Raw genomic sequence first — 6,290 nt, forward strand, 5'->3', positions numbered from 1 at the left:
AAAGGCATTTGCTGAAATGAACACCAATTGTTAGAAGTCACAACCATGGTGTTTGTCAACTAAGACCAGGCGGCTCAGTGGGAGGAAAGCTGCAAGATAAAGAAGGTAGACTTGTTGGCAGCCACTGTGATAGCAATGATAGAGGAGCCCCAAACGGATATGCCCAGGGCTAGAGCACATGGCCTTGGGGAAACTGACAGAAATACCCTCCTATCCTTCATACCTAGGAACAAAACTGGACTAGAACTAATGTGTCTACTGTCCCAGCTTTGGACACTGAAGAACGAATTTCCCTGTTGGAAAGAAATCCCCCCAACCCCAAGAAAAGAATGGAAGATGCATAGTCCAGGGCCAATATCAGCCAGTTCAGAAGCCATGCAAGATACCAGAAGGTAGGACTGGCCACCATGGGAGGACATGAAGAAGGGTAGGACAAGCCAGGCTCATGTCTGTTAGCCCAAGTCTGTTAGCACATGTCTGTTAGTCTAAGCCTTTCTATTTGTACATCCACCAGCATACCAACATACAGTGGGAGTTTCAACCCAGATGCTAGGATTCTGGCATTGACTGGTGGCGTACATCTCCAAAGACTTGACTAAGTTGCCGAGGGCTGACCACTCTGTTTTCAGGAGCCTATGGCTTGAATGAATATGGGGGCTGGCCTACAGTGGAGTGTGGACAGTAATACTGAACTTTCTGTGGTAACCCAATCCATGGGGCTCTCTTTTGTGGTGACAGGCACCATAGTGGATGCTATGACCAACTGAATATACCACCTTTTTCTGCTGCCCCCAAAATCCAATTTAGGTAGCCATGAGGTCATCTATAAATTTCTATACCTTCCCAACAGTTCCGTAGATTTAAAGATTGAGATTTATTGGGCAAGCTTCAGACCCAGGTAACTTTCAATTCCCATGGACAGGCTGCTTTAACTTTCAAAGACCAGAAGCAAAATTCATGACTCTTAACAATCTCTGAAGGTGAAGGTGAAAAGTGGCCTCAAAGAGACCACATGAGGGACTGGAGCTTCTCTTCAGAGTACCTGGAGTATGAGCTGAAGACAATTGACCTGGATTGGCCTGGAACATACCTCCAGTGATTATGGAGCTAATACGAGGAGCAGAGAAAATTCCCCAAAGACAATGCTTCGTTCCTCACAAAGCATAGGTTGGAAAGATTTCCAGATTACTAGATCATCCAAACTTGCTAGTCACCTTGAAACACAGCTCTCCTGCCTTCCAAAAACAGGGCCCAGATGACTATCAGTCAGTTCAAGATCTGCAAGCAATAAATCAGGTCACCATTACCCTTCACTCAGTTATCCCAAATCCTTACACTGGTTTGGGGCTCATCCCCTACTAGTGCACCAGCAATGCATCTAGACCTCAAGGATTCCTTCTTCTGGATCTGTCTGGCTCCATAAAGCCAGCTAATCTTTTGCCTTCCAGTGGGTAAATCCAAAAAACGGCAAAAAAAAAAAAAAAAAAAAAAAAAAAAGCCAGCTGTTTTGGACAAGGCTACCACAAGGGTTCAAAAATTCCCTGACCATTTTCTGCATGGCACTGTAGGATCTGGGGACCTCCTAAGTTTTGGCAAAATCACTTCATAAGGTCACAAAAGGAGTGGAGAACAGGAACAGTAAAAACTGTTTGAAGAGATCAAACAGGCCCTCACAACGCAACAGGACTTGGACTTCGAGTCATGACTAAGCCTTTCTATTTGTACATCCACCAGCATACCAACATACAGTGGGAGTTTCAACCCAGATGCTAGGATTCTGGCATTGACTGGTGGCGTACATCTCCAAAGACTTGACTAAGTTGCCCAGGGCTGACCACTCTGTTTTCAAGCACTTGAAGCTATAGCTCTCTTTGTAGAAGAGTCTAATAAACTGACTATGGGACAAGAATTAACTGTCCAAGTGCCACTCAGTGTTGACATTAATGGAGTACAAGGGACAATACTGGCTAATTAATGCCTGCATGGTTAATATCTGGGGATGTGATGTGAAAGCCCACACACTCACAAGTAAAGCGAACCCTGAACTTAGTAACCCAACTGCCAGCTAGACCAGGTCAGCCATACTATGACTGCACTGAGGTCCTAGATGAGGTGCTGCCCAGCTGACTAGACTCAGGACCACAGGGATTCCAATGCTGAGTATTCACAGATGGTAGCAGTTTTGTAAAAGAGGGAAGACAACTTACAAAATAGTCCATGGTTCCCCTGAATTCCATCACTGAGGCAAAATCTCTGCCAAGAGACCTGAGCACAGAAAGCAGAGCTCCCTGCAGTAACAACACTTCAAGTGGCAGCAGAAATGTGTCAACATATACATGGACTCTTACACGTTTTCACCATGCTTCATGTGCATAGGGGTCTATAGAAATTAAAAAAAGCCTGATAAACTAAGGCGAAAACAACTTAAAATACAACAGGAAAACCTATGAACTTTCAGAAGCTGAATGGGCCCCTAAAAGGATAGCAGTCAAATATTTTCAGAGAAATCACAGGAGAAGATACCACAGCCTCTCACAGAAACTGTATAGCAGACCAGGAAGTTAAGCTGGTAGCTAGTAGGAGAATAGCAGAGTCAATGGCCATGGCCACCATGTTGTTTCCCAGCCCATGAACAGACCCATGACAGAGCTTAGTTTAAGCAAAGATGGAAGTTATTTTCCAGGTGGATCGTATAAGTTTAAAGATAACCAGATAGCAATCTCAAGGCTCTGACCCTAGCTTTTGTTAGAAAGTTTCATCAGGACACTCATAAGAGTCAGACCTCTCTCCACCACCACAAGCTAACATTTCTACATCACTCAGCTCTCCAGCACAGCAGGGAGGTGTGTGAACAATGGAATATGTACTTCGATAACCTACATCAAGGGTCCAAGGCTGCTCCTGGGGTACCAAGTGTCAGGAAGCACCACTTAAAATGTGGTTGTGGATTTTACTGAGCTTCTGAGTCCATGACTACATGGACTTGCTGGTTTTTGTGTGCACCTTCTCGGGCTTGGTAGAGAAGCCTTCCCCACATACACAGAAAAGATATCTGAGGTGGCCTAGATACTCCTGAGAGAAACCATACCCCATTTTGAAATTCCTGTTATCACAGGATAAGACAACGGGACAGCATTCATTGCAGAGAGAGTGCAGCTAGTGGCAAAAAGACTAAAGATTACTTGGAAACTGAATAAACTGCATACAGCATATTATTCCCAGAGTTCAAGAAGAGGGGGCTAATGAACCAGACTTTAAAGCTACAGCTGAGGAAGCTATACAAGAAAACTCACCTAAACTGAGACCAATTCTTACCAATATCTCTGTTGAGTATTAGGCCTAGTCTCACTAAATAGATATGTCTTTGCCCTTTGAGATTCTCCATGGGTGGCCCCCTTCTATTAAAGGGTAAGGGGGATTTAAAGGAGCTTGGAAATCTCACCCTGAGATAACAGGTACAGCCTTAGCCACCTTACACCAAAGAGTTAAGGAACAACTGTCCATGAGTTTGGCCAGACATTCACTGAAGCCAGGGGATTTGGCAAAGGTAAAAGAACGGAATGTCCAGCCCCTGCACCTCTCTAGAGGGGCCAATTCATTACCCTATCCACCTACTGCAGTAAAGAGGGATTCCCCTGGATTCATTATGGCATAGGAAAGCCAGTGTCTCAAGACTGAGAGTATGTCCTTGACTCATTGGTACCATGCAAAATGATGCTCTGGAAGAAGCAGACCTGGACCTCCGAAACTCCACTGAAGACAACAGCTCTGCTCTGCTCACTAAGAGAAGCCTAAAGATGCCTAGACTGACGACATTAACAGACTGCATCCCTTCTGTGACCATCTGTAGTGAACTGTCACCCCTCGCTCTTAGCTGTATTTGGGTCTCCAGCCCTGCTTTTTGCCATGGCCCCCGCAGACAGAAGTGTAACAATAAGAGGCACCTGCTGGACTTCACCTTCCTCTTGTGCATGGGGTGTTTTCCTATTGGCTGCTTTTACTCAGAGCCCTATTGGTGAGCCTGAGTTCCCCATCATACAAGTTGTGATTCACCTAACCAGGTCAGGCCAGGGAGTTACTTGGAGGTTATCATGCCCATTTCTCTTAGCCACCTGGCATCATCAATATCTTTTATGCATGCCACCATTAGTAAAAAATCCCTGTAATCCTAAACTGTGGAGGGTTAATATGTGAACAAGAATATATGCTAAATGGCAAGTATATGTGTGAACAAGCCTCACCCCAATCTGCCTGTTATGATGACTGTAAAGGGGCAGGGCATGTTATACAGGTATAGGATACCCCAGCTTTACCTTAGGGGTCTAGTATCTCAGCACTTCAATAATTGGGGAAAAAATGTCTTGCCCTTGGAGAGAACAGTTCAACATCACTGTAGGGAGCCTAAACATGTCTGGCTCAAAGATCCTACCATTCAATTGCCCAGAAGACCCAATGGTTGGGTCCGCCAACCACTTTGAACCAAACCTTCACCCCTTGTTCAGATTTTCTCATCTAAGAGGGCCTCGGACAATTTCAACATAGACATCAAATGACAGACTAAAGACAAACTGCATTGTATGTGCATAAGAACTACATATACTGTACTATCCCTAGGCTTGTCAGGATCTCATGTATGAGGGACAATCTGCATCTTTCTTTCTATTCCTACTTTCCAGGGAAGAACATCTGGGGGGTCCGAGTGTATGCAGGACATAGGAAATGATGTACCCTATGTAGTGGCAACTGGAAAGACAATAAATGTCTCCCTGAATGCATAATTCAGTATTACAGTCCTGCCACCTGGACAGACGATGGGTCCTGGGACTACTACACCCCTACTACCATTTATATTCTGAACCACATATTTAGACTGTAAGCAGTTGTGGAACTTATGACTGATGAAACTGCCAAAGCACTTAGCTTTTTAGTCAAACAACAGATCAAAATGCATGCTGCCATCTATCAAAATCATTCAGCCTTAAATTATCTGTCTGCTTACAAGGGAGGGGTTTGTTGAGAATTTAACCTAAGCAACTGTTCTTACAAATACATGCTGAAAGAAAAGTCTTAGAGATTACAAACTGAGGAAAACTGCTCATGATCCAAACTGTACCTGGAAATGTTGGGAACCCAGGGAACTTTTTGGGGGGATAGTGTTCAACTCTCAGGGGATCCAAAACCCTCATAGGTATTACACTTCTGACTTGGGAAACCTGCATGACCCTGCCTTGCCTGGCTCTCTTGATTGTTATGTTCTGACTACAAACTCATTGAGATGATGGTTGAAAGAAAAACAGTTGCATATGTGATGATGCTATGGAAATGTAAACCTCTGAACTAGGATGGTATTCTCTGGCCCAAAATAGAATGGGGTCCGAACAACAAAGGAGAGTGTGCTGGGGCCCTTCCAATGTGTCAGGGCAAGACCTTTTACAACACAGTGCCATCAGCCTCTGTGTATGCATGTATAGTTCTGATGGAACTCTGTAACATAAATTATACCCAATCAGATTGTAGAATGTTAGTGTACCACGTAAGGGAGACTAAGACACAAAAATTGTATGAAAGGGTACAACTATGCCATGTTCAGAACTCAAAGTTAGTGCCAGCATGAATGAACCTGCTTGCTGGAGAAAAGGCCTCAATGTCCCATCTGCCTAAATGAAAATCCCAAAGAAATACATCCAAGTGCATTCTCCTACTATACCTCTATCACAAAACTTAACTAAAAATGTAACTACTTTTAACAGCTAATGATTTTATAGTACTGGGGGCTTTGCCAGATAGCTCAGTTGTCAGATAGCTCATTTGTTTAAAGCACTGCTTGGGTAAATGCAGACAGGCAAATAGGACCGCAGTTCGATTCCAAGCTCTAGAAGCTGAACCAGACATGCCCTTATAGCAGCCTGAAGTAGAAAAGAAAAAAAAAAACAAAAAAAACCTCCTTAAGATTACATAGCATTATAATTCAGGGATTATTTTTTATTTTTTATTTCTTTTTATTTTTTTCCATAATTTTATTAAGAAACAAAGAGCAATGAGACAGTTTCAAACCAAATTGGTAGGAGAGTTTCAATAATTAACACATTGCATACATTCTTCCTAGTGGTTAATTGCTGTACAAAATGCGGACATGATATCCTATTTACAAACACTATTAGTACATATCCCTCTATTCATTAAGAGAATGCAACTATATATCTATCCTAACCATTTTGAATACACAGATACAAAATGGACATTCATCTGTATCCCCTTTTTCTGTTAAGTTCCGTAATTTGAATATTATA

Source organism: Octodon degus, unplaced genomic scaffold (assembly GCF_000260255.1).
Source record: "Octodon degus isolate 3935 unplaced genomic scaffold, OctDeg1.0 scaffold00040, whole genome shotgun sequence".
Taxonomy (NCBI): Eukaryota; Metazoa; Chordata; class Mammalia; order Rodentia; family Octodontidae; genus Octodon; species Octodon degus.